The 19,327-nt window shown below is 41.4% G+C and overlaps 1 protein-coding gene across 3 annotated transcripts in view; it reads right to left on the reverse strand.

The window, feature by feature from the left end:
• The window catches only part of CHRM3 (cholinergic receptor muscarinic 3), a 278,661-nt gene extending 264,587 nt beyond the window's left edge, over positions 1-14,074 (reverse strand). For all 3 annotated transcript variants that reach the window (XM_062637394.1, XM_062637393.1, XM_062637390.1), the window contains exon 1: positions 13,320-14,074. The gene's annotated coding sequence lies outside the window, so the exon portion shown is untranslated. The remainder of the gene's footprint in view (positions 1-13,319) is intronic.
• Positions 14,075-19,327: the final 5,253 nt, after the last annotated feature.

The following is a 19,327-nucleotide window of genomic DNA, read 5'->3' on the forward strand; positions in this document are numbered from 1 at the left end:
AGGGGGCACAAAAATGAAACACTTGGTTGCATAAGGGATTCAGTAACCAGCAGTTTACAAACTCACAAGTGTATTGAGATACAGATGTGTCCTGCCATGATGGAGTCACGTTAAAGAGTATATGCAAAGGCTTCCAGAAGTCAAATCTTGGTATTTCTCCCTCATTGAGAGGTGCCTGTGTGAATGCTTACATATGTCCAAGTCAGGAATACGTGCTAGTGGACCATTTTAACACCACCTCCCATTATCTCATGCCTGACATTGCCTCCAGGCTCTCAGCCCCTCACTATCAGACAACTCCTACTGTCTTGTGTAAACTGAAAATACCTATCTAGATTTTCACAGCATGATGATTTAAAGAACTGCCACTTCAAATCCGTGAATGACAAAAACTTAAACTTTTCCAATTCCTCCCCGTTGACTGGAGTTATTATAAGCTTTAAACTCTCTTGGGTGGCCCGCCCGTCTCTGTGGTCAGATAACTGCCCTCATCTTTCTCTGAATTTTAACTAAACAAAGAGGATTAACAGGAACAGTCAAGGGGAAATCCCATAGCACTAACTCTGTGAAAATTAGACAGTATTGTGTCCATCTGCTGCCTAAGCTAAAAAACTTAAAGAGTTTTCTGAGGTGGTAATATAGCTGTTATGGAACTGCAGAGATCTATCAGTCATGTCTGAAAAAATCAGGTAAGTTCCCTTGACTGGAGCTAGTTGACTAAATTTTACAGGCTTTGTCAGAAGAATAAAATTCCTCAGTCCAGATTTATTTCTCTCATGTTTCAGTACTGAATTTATTATGTAACAAAGTTGCTTTATAGCATATTAAGTTTTGCACATTTAAGATCAACTCTCATTACAACATTTCAAGGAACTCCTGAAATATAGGATTGACAGATGAAGCTTCTAAATATCAACATGGGAATTCACAACTCAATACTTACACATTTGCTTTTGCAATATGGAAACTGCAACACTCAGGTGACATTTTCAGTAACTTTCATCTCAGGAAGATCAACAAGCAATACAGAAGGAACACAGTAGTGTAGGACAACAAGGGTGTGCAGAAGGAAAACAAAGCAGCTGGTACATAGCCTGGCTACATACTGCCTCCTTATTTTATACTCCCCTCCTGCAATAAGCCTAAAAGGCTTATTTAAAGGTATTTAAAATTCTTAGGGCTGGCAGAACCCGGGTGAGTGTAACAGGTCTTCTGTGCAAAGATGACTTTAGAGGAGCTAAAAATTGACATAAGTTAATGCGAGCTAATGGGATATGGCTAACTGATACCCACCCAGATGCTAGCCTGCATTTCTTTACATTAAGCTCTTGGGGATAAAAGCTTGCAATTTATCACTTCCACAGCTGTTTGTTCACCATATTTGCAATTACAAAAGCAAAACTAGCCTTTCAGTCAAATATACTGTGCACATTCAACTGTATCTCTGGTGGCAGTACAGGCTCAGGAATACCTTTCACATTTTAATGATTTCTTTGCCAAAACCAGAAATCATAGTTAACTTCATATGGCCAACAATTTAGATAAAGTTCAGACAACTGGCAAATAATAACTATTTTGCTACATACAGCTGACTGTGCAAAGCTTTAACATACAGTCATTTATCCATTTTAAAGCATTTTTTACTGCATGGTATCTGAGTGACATCCACTATAACAGCTCAAGTGGATGTAATGTTTAACTGAATCCAGATAGTAAGGGTGCAGTCTAGCAATCTAGTAATATCATTGAAACACTGAGTTAAAGCTGTTGAAAACTGCTTAACTAATAAAAGTCACCAGATGCTCAGCTTTTTGCTCTATATATTATTCAGCACTCAATCAACTTTCTGTCCAAATTTTGCTGAAAATATGCTGAAACATCACAACTCCATAATGAATCCTATTCTTATTACAGCAAAACTATATCAACAACCTTTCACTCTTACAGGCTGACACAGAATACCACTTTCTTACCTTCACACATAGTACAATTGGGGTTTAATCTGTGTACTTCAACTCTATTCTATGAGTGCCGTTTCTCCAATGATTCATGTTTTTCCCCTCACTTGAGATCCATTAACAAGCACAATCAAAACCAGAAATTCCTACCTCAGGCTGTAGATAGCAACCTCTATTCTTATGATTTTATGCTTAATTAGCTATTTAGAATATTTGTTCCAGTTCTACGATTCTTGCAACTAAGAGTCTTAATATAAAGCGCGGTTCACTGCATCAAGACCAAACTTGCAAATGACAAAATAACATGCAAACAACAAAAATTTTTAGAGCTAACAAGAAGAGCTGGAGAGGGAAGGAAGAACAGAGGAGACTAGAAATTCAGAAGGGAAATCATAACCCTCAAATGAAGGGTTCTGGCCTGGTTATTACTCTGAACTAGGATCAGAGGAAGAATTTTGTTCAAGTTTATCTTCACATGAAAATAGCTATGCGTATTATAGCTTTAATCTTATTTAAATTAAATTAATTTAACTGCTGCAAGTAGTTTGGGGGTATTTATTTCCATTTATTTTGCTTAAGTTGATTAGGGCAGGCCTTGAAGTATGTTTTGCACACGTACACTCCACACATTGTTGGCCAAAATAAGACCAACTGGCCACTTATTTCTAGAATTTGCGTTTCTGCTTCACTTTAACTAGAAGAGGTAATATCTTTGGTTAAAAAAAAATAAAAATGGAGGGGTTTTGTATCACAGCTACTGGAAAACTCAAAAAACAAAAAGAAAAAAAATCCTATTATAAAGAACATGCACAAGTAAACCCATGCAGAAAAGAATATACTTTTCATTCTTGAAGAAGCGTTAAAAAAGAAAAGTGAAATACAGACCAAAGTAAAATCTGTCTGTCCAAATGAAAAAAAACAAACAAAAAAAAACAAACAACACACAACAAAAAAAAAAAAAACCTAAACAAACAAAAAACAAAAACAAGAAAAAAAACCCACAGCTTAACAGTGCTAGGTGTCAAACCACATCTTTAACTAAGGTAGAAACACAGCCAGGTGGTATATTCATACAACCATCAAATTTATGAACAGTTCTATAGTGCCGCCTCTGAATATTTTTCCTTTTAGATATAACCGTCTGCATGAGTTAGCCAAGCATGATGAGTGAACCTTTTCTGCATCTATTCATTGCTCTCAATCATTAATAATCCAAGACATTTGGCATCCAAGCTTGGGGAGTTGGGGGGGGGGGGTTGGCACTAAAGGCCTTGCATTTGTTTAAACTGAGATCAGGAGCAGCAGCATTACCAATTGAAAAACCCAGTGAAAGGCAATCAAAAGTAATTTTCATATAGTAAAAAATAAATACATAATGATGGAAAATAGCTGCTAAACCAAAAAACAAACACTACCACAGTTTCAAACACATGGTCAATAAAGAAATTCTGAGTAATTGAAAGGAACAATCTTGAAATTTTACGGTTTTATGTCAACATTAAGATTCAGAAACACCTTATGACATTGCAATGCCTGGTTCCAACTACAATATGGAAAGCAGGATCAAAGTCATGCAAATCACACAACCACACAAGAGCTCTCAGTATTCAACTGTTCTTGTCATATAAATCAACATACAATGCAAATAAATTCTTACCCATCCCTTTACATAATCCATATCAAGGAAATGTTCCCACCTTATAAAAACAAAAGGATGAGGTTTTGGATTTTTTAAAGGAACCTTAACAGTTATAGAAATAGTAACAGCAACTAAATGTAAGAGAAGCAGAAACAAAACTGTGTAGCTGTTGTAAAACGAATGCATTATTCCTAGAAACAAATCAATCAAGCAACTAATGTACCAAGTGAAATAAGTTGATGAGATCTGACACAGAGAAAGATACTGGTCACCTGTATGACTCGCTGTACCATGGAAAATTTCAAATTGATATAAAAAGGATAACACCTCCGCATGCTGATATTGGCAAGTTATTAGATATCAGACATTCAGCTTCATTAAAAAGTAATCAGTACATTACAAATTGTTTCAATTTCAGTATTTTCTTCTTAATAACAACAGATCTGACCACATTTACCTTTGAACCTTAATTTTCTTAGCTTGCAAATATGACTGCAAGTTAGAATTTTGTGTGTGTGCTAATGCTGTGGAAAACAGAGTAGGTGAGGTCTGCTTTTTTTGTGTGTATTATTTCTTTTCAAATAAGTTGAGATCATATCTGTTTTTTAGGCCTCAACATCTTCAGCTATTCCCAGATCTTAATGGATCTCCTGATCATTGCTGTCAGCCAACAAGTTGCATAATCCTCATTCTTCTATTTCAAGCATTTGAAAGTTTTCTTTTACTATACCCATAATTCAAAAGCTGCTCCTGGCAGCAGCAGATTTGCTCACAAGTGCCCTGAAAAGCTTCAGCATGTGGTGCTTCGCAACAGTTCCGCACTGCAAATACCTATTTACTGAACCATGTTTCTGGATGGTGGACTCGACATACACTTACTTAAATGAGTGGCTTCAAGTCCTACACTTTGGGGGTGGGGGGTTCAACCTAATCCAAGAAAATGTTCAGTACAAACCTATAAAACTAGATCCATGTTTTCTTAGCATTCTTCGGGAATGAAAGTATTTCCAGAATCATCATTTTCATTTTTTAGAACTTAATATTGTGATCTGGGGAGGAGGCATGGGAACAGACTACAACACTCTAGTGAGACTTATGCTACCTATTCAGCTTCAGTATTTTATTCACGGATGGCAATATATCATGCTGAATGCAGAAATGAATGTGACAAATGACATTTTTCTTCCCTGAACTGAATGGAAAAGTAAAAAACTCTTTGCAGCCCATAAGAATGTGCTTTTAACAATGAATGATTTGATTGTTCTTACAAGAAACACACCTCATATAAAATATGATCTTCAGAATCATAATGAAAATTAGACTTGATTACTTCTATGAAATTTTTACCAGTAAAATAAATATCCAATATCTTTGATCACTCTGTATAACACCAGAACAAAACAAAAAAAAAAACAAAAACCAAACAAACACACAAAAAGACTCAACAGTTTCCAAAGAGCTTGGACATTAAACAAAAATAATCACAACTGGTTTGTGTTCAAATTCATAAAAATTTTAGCTTAGTTCAAGTTTTGCCCATAAGATCCAGTTCAAGCTACCATAATTGCAGAATAATTTCAGAAATTTCTAGACAGACTGCAGCTGAAAATCTTTAAAGATTAACTGAAAATTTTCTATGTATTAAATCCACTAGTCTAGGCCTTTTTTCTTTTCTTTTATCTCCTACCATTTCCCAAGGACGTACAAATCTACTGCTGTTTTTAGAAACCTTTTGTGGTGGGTTGACCATGGCTGACACCTGGTGCCCACCAAGCTGCTCAGTCATTCCTCCTCCTCAACTGGACAGAGGAAAGGAAAACACAATGAAAAGCTTATGGGTCAGGTTAAGGACAAAGACAGTTCACACTCACTCGTTACTGTCATGGGCAAAGCAGACTTGACTTGGGGAAAATTTAATCTAATTTATTACCAATCAAATCAGAGTAGGGGAATGAGAAAATAAAAAACCAATCTCAGAAACACCTCTCCACCCCTCCCTTCTTCCCAGGCTCAAGCTCACTCCCAAATTCTCCATCTCCTCCCCTCCAGAAGCGCAGGGGGATGGGGAATGGCAATTGTGGTCAATTCATCACACCTTGTTTCTGTCGCTCTTTCCTCCTCTCAGGAGAACTCCTCACGCCCTTCCCCTGCTCCAGCATGGGGTCCCTCCCATAGGAGACAGTCCTCTACAAACTTCTTCAGCATGGGTCCTTCCCATGGACTCTAGTCCCCCTCGGGGTCACGAGTCATTCAGCAAACCTGCTCTGGGTAGGGTCCTCTCTTCACAGGTTCTTCCAGGAGCCTGCTCCAACACAGGCTTTCCACAGAGTCACAGCCTCCTTCGGGCATCCCCCTGCTCTAGTGTGGGGTCCTCCATGGGCTGCAAATGGAGATCTGCTCTACCATGGACCTCCATGAGCTGCAGGGGCACAGCCTGCCTTGCCATGGTCTGCACCACAGGCTGCAGCGGAATCTCTACTCCAGCACCTGGAGCACCTCCTCCCCTCCTACAATGACCTTGGTGTCTGCAGAGCTGTGTCCTGGGTTCAGCAGTAGCAGTCATTTTTCTCCTTCTTGGTAGCTGGTGCAGTGCTGTGGTATGGAATACCTCTTTGGCTAGTCTGGGACAGGCGTCCTGTCTCTGCTTCCTCCCAGCTTCCCCTCCTCCCTGGCAGAGCATGAGTCTCACAAAGTCCTTGGTCAGGGTAAACATCACTTAGCAACAACCGAAAACATCGGTATCATCATGAGTGTGAAACATGTGCTGCAATTAAACAAGCCAAAACGGCTGTTTCTGTCACATATTCTCACTCCTCTCTTATGACTGCAACTGCTCCTGTACAGCTTTTTTCTTTCCCTTCTTAAATATGTTATCCCAGAGGAATTACCACTGTCTACTGATGGGCTCAGTCTTGGCTAGTGGCAGGTCTCTCTTGGAGACAGCTGGCATTGGCTCTATCCCATACAGGGGAAGCTTCTAGGAGCTTCACATAGAAGCCATTCCTGTAGCCTCTGCTACCAAAACCTTGCCACACAAATCCAACCCTAACCCTAACCCTCTTTACTAGATTTAAATCTTCCCGAATTTATCTTAGCACTCCAGAGCCAAGATGTGACTCCAATTTTTATTTTTTGGTTTTCCAGTCCTCCTTAAGAGACACTTGAAGTGAGTTTGCTCATTCTCTATTTAATGGGATATTCTTTCTGTAGTAAGTATTTTAGAAAGATATTTACATACATAGATACCCCAAGGATGATTTCTTTCAAGAATCCTGGAAGTAAAATACACTCAGCATTTCTTCACTATAGGCTTTTGTAATGCTGTTTTAGCTTTTATTACAGAATTTTCTTTAAGGTTTCCAAGTTAACAAAGCCAGACTGTTATGTTAATAAAAGGAACAACCAAGAGATACAACTTGAAGAGAAATTTCAGGCTTTGACTGCTTGAAAACGGTAATTTGACTGTGCAGAGGGCTCCAGTGGGCTCTCCAAAAAAGAGTTGCTCTGACGAGACAAAGCTGAGGCTTTGCATGTAACTGCATTTTCAGTATTTGCCTTTTACAGTTATTACTTGCAAGGTTAACAGAGAATGTCTGGTGGGTGTCAGGGGCACTACATATAAGGAAACATACTAACAATACAAAGAACCACCAGCCTTGACATCTGCTGTAGCACCATCACCCACTGCATAAGATGAAGCAAGAGTCTACACATCAACCAGAAACCTGCCACATCCAGAATGTATGCCACTGTCAGGTTCTTCCCTTGACACCGGGAGTTATGTTGTTCCATTTTTCTGGGTCTTCTACCCTTCATCTTATTTTCTTTGTCCTGTATACATGCAAGAGTCATAGGCCCCTTCAGACTTGCCTCCTACAAGCACTATTCTTCCTTTGACTATCCTCTTAATTTCCTTAATTTACAGTTTCCTTGTTCTTACTCTTCACCTGTCCTTATATTCCCTTCACATAAGGAAGGGAGCATATGCTCCCTTCTTCCACTGCAACTGACATCCTGAGAAACTTAGCTCCTCCTAAAAATTTATAACCTTTCACTACCTCAATCTATCACAGATAATAACACCAATCATGGACTCACAGTCCAAGACAGTTCCATTTTATTCCACTGTTCCTCAGGTATTTCGCACTTCCATGTCCCTTATGCCTTCTGTTTCGTGTGTGTGTGCATGTATATGGATAACTTCCCTTGTTTGCCTGTTATCAAGAGAGATGACAAGGTAAAATGCAAACAGCAATCTATTTCAATGAAAGAGAGAAGGATGTTTCAGCTGGCAAAAAAAGTAAAGATAAAGTACCATCTAATCTTGACCTCATAAATTTGCACTGTTTGATGTCCAACTAATCCTGAAACCTACTTAGGGCTTTCCCGCACATCCACTGTCAGGACTGAAGAACAGACACCCTTTGAGAGAAGATGCAGCAGTTTGTGCCGAAACATCATTACCAGAGATAAAACTCTGCAGTATTCCACAGGGTGATGAATTTTATGTCTGAGGAGACACAATATGCTCTTAATTATTTTGTTAGAAGCAAGTATGCACCTTTGTACAGCAATTGGAGATGATTAATAAAAAGATAATTCTGAAAATTTTCAAGTTCTACTCTTCCATGACAGTTTTGCGTGTCTGCATTACTCCCCTTTCAAAAAGAAAGTTTCTTAATCCTTTGAATAGTCCTTACTATTGTGCTTATTACATCCTGAGATTGAATTTTCCTACTAATTGTCTCCAGTGAAGTTCGAAAGGATTTGTTGCTATAGCAATACTTTGTGTTGATTCAGAAATTAATGATAAAAGAAGTGGCAATTAGTACTATTAATTTTTATGAGAGAAACACGGTAGAGTGCTAAAAGGCTTTTGGCCAAAAGAAAAGCAGTAAGATTTTGCACAAGTGATCAATATAGAGCTTGCAGCTATAAAACCAAGCATAATGGGTATTTCATGCTTCAGTATGTGCAGCATGAACAGTGCTGCCTGAACACCCTCAGATGGACCCAGCCCCTGTTGTGTTTCAGGAAATCCTTAAGAGAGCACAGGAATGAGGCTCCCTTCACAATTAATGGCACCCTGTGAGACAGGGACATTAGTATAAGGGGACTGCAGACTTGACCTGCAAAGGGTCCCTTTACATCTCACATAGAGCTGTAAGGCACATGAACAGCCTTCATGGCATATGGCTCCAGTACACCTGATATTGTCAAGTAAGATAGTATGGGATGGAACAGTACAAATGAACACAGCTAGAGCTAAGCAGGCATACAACATTGCATAATACACCTTACCCAACCACAGGTATTGTGATCAGATCATTTTCTTTAACAGAAGTGAGGCAGAGCAGAGGCATGTGTTGGAAACTCCAAGCTGCCTGTTCTTTCTTAAGCCCTTCCAAAAAAAAAAAAAAAATTCTCAAACTTCTATGAATTTACAAGTGGGAAACCTCTGACTTTTTGTATTACAACCCTTTGCATGTCACAGTTAATCTTTTCCCATAGGGATATACTGGGAATGCAGAAGGACAGGTTATCATTCACACATGGTGAAAGATTATCCTTACACATCATCACACCCTGCCCTGTCATTCAGAAGAGGGGAAAAAAAAAAAAAAATCAGAAATATTCATTTTAGAGCACAATTCCATCAACTGCTGGATGCAACTGGACAATCCTGTATCCCCCAACCACATTCACTACCCTGACAAGAACTTGCTACAAACTAGCAAAGCAACCACAACCTATTGGAAATCAACACCAGTCATAGTGTTCGCAACAGAGACTGGGCAAATTATGAGATGGTTGATTTGCATGGAGCTCTTTCAGTACTGTGGCTACACTGCTGTATTGCGTCTAGCAAAATAAAAAACAAACCAACCCTGAATTTGCTTGCAGGAATGTTTTCAGATTTAAACAGTTAGGGGTTTGTTTGCTCCAACTTTAGAACTAAAACACGGAAAACAGAGGAGGAAAGGTAATGGCATTGACAAGTGGCCACATTTTTGAATCATATCCAGGAAAACATTTTCCCATAATCCATACTGTAGCTGTATTATTAAATATTTCTCTGTAACTATCTCTATCAAGATTGATTTCCAGAAGTATCAAAGCGCCTCTAGCTCTCATTTCAGCAACTGAAAATTTATCATTCATAACACAAATTACATCTTTTGGTTTTCAAAAAAAAATCCAACCATAGAAAAGACCTTGCCTTTAGTTTACAAATGTTTAATAAACAAATTCACTTAAGCCTACTTTCCTTTACCCTAATTGGTGCCTCCACCAAGAAACCGCATACTTGGAATAGATGAGAGGGTTAATCTTCCATCCTCTCCTATTTTACACACAGTAATTTCAACAATTAGAGAATCAAGTAGAATGGCTTTTCCTTGCCCTCACTCAATCTCCTAGCCAGGCCTGCATGCAGAAAGTTGTGTTCTGATGGCACTCAATCAAGGCACAAGGAGTAGAGTGTTGCAGCATGCTCTTATCGTCTCTTAAAACATAAACAACTCCAAAGCATGAAATCCCATTCTAAATTTGGCATGCAATGCTTATACTAAATTCATTTATTCCATTTTGCACCCAAACACTATCAGGAACATACCACAATATATATTCTACAACACTCTCTGCTGGATGGACTTAGAGGCACAGTTTGTGCATCTAGAGGTGCAGCTGATATACACCCTGCTCAGCATCTCTGACAGTTTCACATGCTACAGCAGCCGTGCAGCCTAGAAGAACTGATGTTCTTCTACTGAATGAAGACACAGAATGAAGTCACAGAGGCCACAGCAACACTGTTGAATGAATTCGCAAATCGAACTACTTTTAGTGTTAACCAGACTTTTTCTTTTCATTCCAAACTTACAGATCCATTGAAACATCTATTACATATTCACAAACAGCTGAGGATACTGAGATGGCATTGCATATCCTCTCCCACATATTCTTATCCATACTGCTCCTTATTTTAAAGCCAAATTATGTCTTCATTAAATGAAATGCTGCCACTACAGTCAGGGATACTAATAATATTAGTAAACTGTTCTATCCTATTAGGTACTAAACTCAGCAACCATGCATTTACATGCAGCAAGCAGAGCTTTCATTGCCTTCAAGTATCTCACAGGCACTTTGTCTTATCCTCAGAGCACTGCCTCTTCTTAAGGGCAAACAAGCTGTAATATGATAACGGACAAAATTACTTAAGGTCATCCAGATCACTTCAAACTCTCTTCTAGTGTCAAGCACCTTTTGCACCACTTCCCCTTCCTCTTTGAGTCACATAACACTCTGTAAGCACGGTAACTGCCAGCACAAAGTATGCATTTAGGCTTTCTGTCTGCTAAAATTGAGACTGGAGGAGAAGGAAAGGTGTAAACGTAAGAACCATAAAGTTGTAATAGTTATGTAGAAGAAATTTCTGCCTTAGTCCTCACAAGTTCTTTTCTTTAGCATTTCAGGATTTGATCCTGAAAACATTAATAACACTAAAATTTAAACATTAATTCAAGAAAAGGAGGTTGGAGAGTTTTAAAGCAGCAACTATAGTTTTAGAATGAAGCATCGTGTGATAACTTTTTAGACCAGCTTACAAATTAACCAAGACATTTTTATTCTTAATACTAATACTTCAAAGTGCAATTTAAGACGCCCATTGAGCACTATGCCTGTGATATTTTATATTGTCATAGTTGGTTTTCACCAAAAAAACTACTTCTGAGACTGCTACTCTAAAATACATTGATCAGTTGTTGGATGCAGACTACATTACTATGACTGAGATGAAGTCTAAATTTCTTTCAGTAACAGAAGTACAAATGGATTGCATTTGACAATATACAGATGCATGATACAAAGTAGGCAACTGGCTTTCCTCTCCAAGTTACTATTCATCCACTTTAAAAGTGACATGAATTTGCACCTCACAACAGTTTCTGCAATGAATTAGGTTCTATTTCTTGTGAATGAAACATGAAAGGCTACAAAACTGAATTGCTGGGTTAGGTGGAAGAGTGCAGCTGGTAGAAGAAAACTTGCAACCTGTTTTGATACAGCTGGCAACAAGTCAAATGCATTTCATACTGGATTATCCCCGGAGTATTTCACTGCTTTGCTACTAAAAATCAAACAAAACTGCTACATCCAGTACAGTCCAAGAGAACGGTTTTCAGTGTTTCAGTTCAAGTCAACCATTCTTGTTCCATAAAGCTGGTTACCCTCTTAACACGCAAACAGCACTAAAGTAAAAATACATCACTTTGAATGAAATTCAGCACTGGAAAATTCAATCTTCATATTGCTTTACAGGACAACAATGTACATGTAAAAACTTCTGCTAATAACAGAACTATTAAAAATAAAGAAAAATTAAAAAAAAAAGAGAGAAAAACATGGAAACTTTTTAAGACACACAGCATCAGATAAAGCCTGCAATACTTCTTCATGCCATGGAGACTTGCTACGGTACGAGTGACCAGCTTGCTTCAGTGCTGAGACATGTTTCCGAAAGCCACCGGGCTTCCATTCTCGACAAAGCAGTGTTACCTGCTGCAGTCCTGATCCAACACAAGTAAGAAAACCAAACACTGTCAGATTAAATATACAGAAGCAGATGAAATAAAACCAATACATCATTCACTCGCTTTGAAGCATATAGGCATGCAAATAAAAAGTATTAACATTTCAGTCAGTGTAGGGTGTAAACACATGACAATTTATTACTTGGGCAAAAACAGCCTCAGGACATACCCCTGGCTTTTGTTTGCTATTTTTCAAAGTTTCTCAACCTGTGTCAGCAATACTGAAGTTACAGTTCTGTCTGTGACTACTGCTATATATGGTCAGCACAGATATTTGCTGGGATTTGCATTTTTCCAAAAGTAATCCCAGACAATCAGAAGGCCGTTAATCAGCAATAACACCCACAAGAGCAGATCCATAGCCCTGCACACGTGAGCCCTGAGACTTCCACAACGGCTAGATCTGGTTTTCAGTAAATACTTCGGCTCTGCCTCAGACGCTCCTGTGGGTGCGCTGGCAGCGCACACCCTGCCTGCCGATAGCTTCCCTAACTCCCGCTGAATGGCAGCCCGCACCCTGGGACGCGGCCCCGAGGAGCTGCGTCTGATCCAGAGAAGAGGCACACCGCCCAGCGCGCGGAGCCGCGGCGGGGCACTGACCAGCCGGGGGAACCGCGCACCGCCGCACTGCCCCGCACGACAAGCCCAGCACCTAGCATCACGTCTAACCGAGCTCCGGAGCTCTCGGTGCGAGCCGCCACAGGACGGGACAGTCGTGCTGTGCGACCGCGGCCCCCGCACCCACCGGAGGGGCGAGCTCACAGACGAGCACGGCGGGGCGGCCGGCAGCTCGCCTCGCTGAGCAAACCGGCCTCTCCTCCGAACCCCTGCAGGGAGGGCAGCCCCGCCGCGGTCCGAGAAGCCCCCGGCGGCTGCCGCCGCTTCCGCAGCCCCAAGTGCAGCTCCCCAACCCGGGTGGAGAGGGAGCAGCAGGAGGGTACTGCGGCTCCCCAAGCCGCCCCGCCGCAAGGACCATTCTCGCAACTTTCTCCGCGAGGAGCCCCGCTGCGCTGCTAGCCCGGGTGGTCCCGCACGCCGCTCCCCTCCACCGGCACCCCGCCCATAAAAGAGGAAACACAAACAAAAGCCCCTCAGACCCTCCCAAACCGGCGTTTCTTTTCCTACCTGCCCGGTTCCCGGCGACGCTGCGCCGCCAGCTCCGCGCCGAGCCGAGCCGGGCGCTTCCCGCGGCGCCCAGGTGGCGTTAGGAGCGCGCTTCCCACGGGCGGCGCGCCCCCGGTGGCCGGCACATCCCCCGCCGGACGCCGCCGGGAGGAGGGCGCTGCGCTCCCGCCGCCACCGGCGCACCTGTGCCCGTCCGGGCAGGGGCAGCGGGAGCGGCAGCGGCACCCTCAGTCTCGCCCGCCGGCTGGGCGGGGGTGCTCCGGGACCCCTCGCCCTGCGCTGGCCGCTGCCACCCTCCCCATGCAACCACCACACGAGGAGCACCCTGACTCCGCCGCGCTGCTCATTGGCCCACCCGCCGCTGACCTCACAGGGCCCAGCCCCGCCCCTCTGGCCCAGCTCGGTTCGGGTGGGTGCCCCTGGGGCTGCCCCAGCGGGAGCGCGGAGGCGGTGGCATCAAGGGGACGGCGGAGGGTCTGTGGCCACCGCGCGGCACCTCCGAGGCGCGATGCCGGGTGTCCGGAGGTCCGCAGCGGCCCCGAAGCGGTGGGACTCTGCTTGGGGTGGCGCGGAGGAGTTCTGCCCGCGCCCCCCGCCCCTGGGTGCAGGCGTTCAAAACAGAGGTTTGCAGAAACCATCCCCTGCCTTTGCAAACTGCCTGCGGGGCAGAAAGGACTCACCGAAATGAGACTGTGCGGAGAAGGGAAGTCTTCCATTAGTCTGCAACGGTTTCTTTTTTTTTTTTTTTCCCTCGTATCTATTTTTATTGTGGTTAATTGAGACATACAAGCAGCTGTTGCTTGAAGATTGTGGTCCTGTTTGTGGAAAGTAAATAATTTTCTGCTGCATATTAAATATGCCTCTTAATGGGGCGTGTAACATCAGCCAAGTCAGATATCATCATAGAGCTCTGTAATATATGTTAATATGGTAGTGCTTCATTACTAGCAGTCTTTCAAAAGACATGCTTTAAATATTCTTCCCTTTCAGCTAATCAGCGTATGCTGTGAACTTCCAGAAAGCTAAATAATGTATTAATGCACAATTAAAACATGTGGAACCAGAAGAACATATTTTTCACATTTCAGAAGATCCTGTAAATGTACATGATACGTCAAACTGAGTTGTCTCTCTTCCATGTTTCTTCTGTCATAAAAGATTAATAAATGTAACTTGAAATTGTTTGGCACAAAAAAAGTTAAGAGTTTTACGCTTGTCTTTGTGATCTGCATTTCTTGCCCTAAGTTGCTATGAAGAGAGGGTGAGCGAGCTGGGCTTTTTCAGCCTGGAGAAGAGAAAGCTCTGGAGAGACCTTACAGCAGCCTCCCAGTACCAAGAGGAGGCCTACAGGAAATCTGGAAAGGGACTTTCTACAACGGCATGTAGTGACAGGACAAGGACTAATGGCTTTAAGATGGCAGAGGGGAGATTTAGATTAGGTATTGGGAAGAAATTGTTTACTCTGAGGGTGGTGAGGCACTGTAACAGGTTGTCCAGAGAAGCTGTGGCTGCCCCATCCCTGGCAGCATTCAAGGCCGAGTCGGACAGGGCTCTGAGCAGTCTGGTCTAGTGGGAGGTGTACCTGCCCACGGCAGGGGGTTGGAACTAGAAATTTAAGGTCCATTCTAACACGAACCATTCTATGATTCTATGACATAACAGAGCTGGGTGTGTTCTGTTTGCCTGCTGGTGTATTTCTTGGTTACACAGAAAAGTTTACAAACTGGTGCTCTGGAAAATATAAACAAAATGGCGATGTGTACTTCAGAGGGTTCTAATTCTCTATCAGTTTTCTAAATAATACTATTTCCATTGCCTGTTACTCTCAGAAAGAAAATTTAAAAGCCTGGGGTATGACCTGCACCTCACCGTCATGGTGAGGAAGTGTTACCTGCTGGCCAATGGTTCTTTTCATTTCTGCTGCAGCAGCACAGCCAGCCCTGGCTGTTGGGTGGCCTCAGTCCCCTGCACCCCGACTGCACTGGGATTTTCACAGAACATGTCCAGGGATCCTCAGTGACAAGTGGGCATGACCAGAGCCTGTGAAAGAACATATGCAATTTTGTGTACTAAAGTTTTCACACTTAAAAAGATAAGCTATGAATCTGCTGGTTTTCAATGAATTCAATGAGCAGTTCATCACGCTCTAAAAAATACCCATGGGATGAGAAAGAAAAAAAAATTCTTATACATGGAAAAAAAAATCGAGATTTTGGTGTGCAAAGATTCTTCTGTTCTTAAGCTCTGCATATGTTTACTTTACTGCCCATCTTTGTTTTCCCTTTTACCTTGCACCTAAAAATAGTGCCAGAATTCACTCCGTACGCTGTAGCGCTAGGCTGGGGTTTCAGAGCAGCTCAGAGCCCCATGGCGTGATGGAATCATCTCAGGTCACCGTTCAGAGTATAGTTGCCCTTGGAGTTTCTGCACCTCAGCACCCCTGCATGGTGGAGGTGTGGTCACCAGATGCACCTCTGTTTCTTAAGATTATATCACAAACAGTGTATTTCTTTTTTGTCTAGTGAAGCTGTAGATAGTTTGACTGTCTTTTCCCTTCTGTCTCTTTTATTAGCTGTCACATTTTTTCAAGGGCTTCCCACTTGTGAGCACACAAAACATAGCTAAGATGATCTCAGGTTGAGGTGGATAATATATTAACACATAAACCATCCATATGGGGGGGTAAAAAAATCCCAAATGGTAAATCACAGTATAATTAGATCAAGGTCAAAAAGTCCGCAGCTTTGTGCCTACCATAACCTCATCAGTTTCTGAGGTTGTGGCAAAAATCATCTATGTATATAGTGCAGAATGTTTTTTAGAAAATACTTTAAAAAAAAAAAAAAAGATTCAAAACAAGCTGAGATCAGCTTGGCTTTGAATTTGCTTTGCTTTAAGACACATATCAAGACTTTATAAATTAGTTGCCCAGTACAGTTGTGAACCATAAATATATTTAACCTTGAGTCATGCAAAATGAGCCTTTAAAGTAAGCAAGTGCACATTAAAATCAATGATCCTAGAAAACACATATTGGATAATGTCTTGTATAAAGAAGTAAGTGTCAAGGCAGTCAAGGAGCTGGTTAGGGACGCCTAAGGTAGGAGAATAAATCTGGCAGTGACCCTGCTAAATAATACCCTTTATGGAAAATATTCATTGACTTTGACAGGATCTTTGACTGAGCAGAGACCAGAGGTTCAACCTGCACAGCACAGTTCCTACATGTAATATGTGTCTTTACAATATATTCTTAAGAAGGGAAAGAGGTAAGGGTTAGTTTGTTGTTTTGTGTTGTGTTGTTTTGTGTTTTCTGTTTTGGGTTTTTTTACTAGGAAATATTACTTGACTATCTTGCAGGAGGTATCTAGGGAATAAGAAGCAAATTTGGCATGAGAAGTTGCACATTTCTCAATGCCTTGATTTATTTCTCCCTTCACCAAACAACCTAAAACCTAACTCCTGTGTGGAATGCCCAGGATGACCAAGAACAAGTCTCCATGAACATGCTGGTCTTTCTAGAGAACAGTGGTGCAGAAAGGTGGGGCCATACAAGTGAGCATTGTGCAGTTGGATGATTGGACAATCTGAAGCACAACACACACTTTTTGTTGAGGAGCACTGAATTTGCAGCCTCATCTTTGAAGTGCTGATCCTGCATCCTTGGCCTCCTGTGCTTTTTGTGCCTGTGTGCATGCCATTACTGTTCCCAGAGCCTGTGCAGTCATCATCTGGATGCTCTGTGGTTGTGTATTCACAGCTAAGATTTGAATACTCTCATCAACAAATCAACTCAGCTATCTATGTTGAGCACCCCTTGAAGTTATCCTTGAAATACCTTCTTGGGCACTTCCTCGTCTGTGGCGTCATTCATCACATGGAATCAGGAGTCACACGATTTCATTCAGAAGTTCAGATGATTAAGATAATCTTTCACTTTTTGGTCCCTCCTTTTTTTTCTCCTTTGCAACAGCAGAACCTCATGTCTGTAGTACTTAGGAACTGCTAATTTTAAGTCTCAATTTATTTCTGAATACATTATACCCATTTGTCTTGCCTAACAATACTGGCCTCACCATTCTCCTGTGGTTTAAAATCTTTGTAATGCTCCCTCCATAGTTTTGTTGGGCTACATCTGTGCTTTCCTAGTCTTGTTTTGTAAAGTAGGTCTCTTCCTCTCTTCTTTTATCCAAGCCACATTTGCGTATCATATTTATTTTTGAGTTGAGTTTCCTTCAATATGGGTGAAATTATATACCAGTTCTAGACAAGGTGCTTGATACAGCTGGTTAGAAAGGGCTCAGAAGGAGTGAGCATACCCTGGACTGTAAGATGGTGTTCACCTTGATGTTTTCACTGCCCCATCCCATTGCTGCCTAGTAGTTACCCTCTGGCCAAATAGTACCAACAAGTATTTCTTTTGCTTCGTTTGTTTCCAGGTGATAACCTCCAGCTCATGGCAGACATTCCTGCATTTAGCTCCTAGGTGTCTTTTCCTATTTTGCCTCACTGCATTTCTCACTTTATGCTTTACTGTGACCTTATGGTCACTCCATTTTTTTTATGTTTGATAACCAGATACTTGTCAGTCAGAGTTGGCAGCGCCTCTGAACATTGTCTCAGCGACAGCCTCAGCTGGCAGATCCTCCTTCCCTTTGGCCAAGGCTGAGCAACTGCTGCTCCCTGAGGAATTTCACCAGCAGTATGCATCAAGCCTGATGATTTGTCACCACAACACACCTCATTATCTCCCCTTTGGCCCATGTCTTACTGTATAGACATTCTTGTACTAATCCACAGCCTCTTCAGCTTAACTAACAATTCCCCGTGTGTTACTGGGGCAAAAGCTTTACTGAGCCCTCAAAAGAACAAGCCTGCAGAATTAATTACCCTTATCAAGAAAATTATTTATCTTGTCTAAAAAAATTATCAAGTTAGTCTGGCATAACCTACTGCATTCTATCTGATTTTATGTTGTGCAAATCAGCACGAATCACACATCACTCCACAGATTCAGGTGATCCTTTCAGCACAAGCAAAATCAAAATCATGTTAATGGCTCATAATCAAGGTCCCACTAACGCCAACCACTATGCACATCTGAAAAAATGAGACCCAACTTGTGGAGTTTTCTGCTTTTTAATACCTCTAAAGGCTGCAGTTTCATTCATGCTTCATAATGATTTTAGAGAATATCCAACAAGGATGAGAGTGGTTTGTAATTTTCCAAATTGATACATCACTGTATATAACATCTGACTATTTCTGAGAAAAACATATGCAAGCAGAAACGAATGTTCAGTTGGAGCCTTGTCTATGTAGAACTGGTCTAGTCAAGACTGAAATTCAAGTTCTAGGCCTATTATTTGGTAACATACTAACTATATTTTTTTAACGCTTTGATTTCTCATAATGCGGAACACTTCCAAAACAATTAACTAATCCTTCCAAGATCTTTGTAAGCGTAATATCATTATTCCCAAATTTCTAAATGGATGTAATAACACTAGCAGATCTAACAATGAGGTAAGTAGAAATAAGTTGCCTTTCTTAATGTAATAAAACAAAAACATGTATGCATCTACTTTCTCCTTCAGCACCTGTTAATGCCCAGCAGGAGTATAAATTGCAAGTACACAACCTGTAACAGCAGCTCTTCCCTTTGAAAACCAGATCTTCTGTAGATCAGCACTGGAGTCTCAAATCATCTCCTGTTGCAAAGTGAGTATGCACAGACTACTTAAAAAACAGATTATGTGCTCAAAGCTGATAGAGGCATGCTGTTCCCGAACAAAACACTTTGATTTTAGCATGTAGTCCCATTAAGGCACTTCTCTGTTAGTCAGATTATAAAAGGTACTGATCTGATGCATCATTATGCAGTTGCAGCGTGCTTAAACAATTCTGGTTACTGCAGATTGAGAGCTATTTAATCCTACTGCAGAATAAAAAAATAAGGAGTTGAAAAAATAGAACGTCACCATAGTAGAAGACAGATCAGTAATCAT

This window comes from Pezoporus occidentalis, unplaced genomic scaffold (assembly GCF_034315485.1).
Source record: "Pezoporus occidentalis ecotype Australia unplaced genomic scaffold, CSIRO_AGI_Poc_V1 ctg52, whole genome shotgun sequence".
Lineage (NCBI taxonomy): Eukaryota > Metazoa > Chordata > Aves > Psittaciformes > Psittacidae > Pezoporus > Pezoporus occidentalis.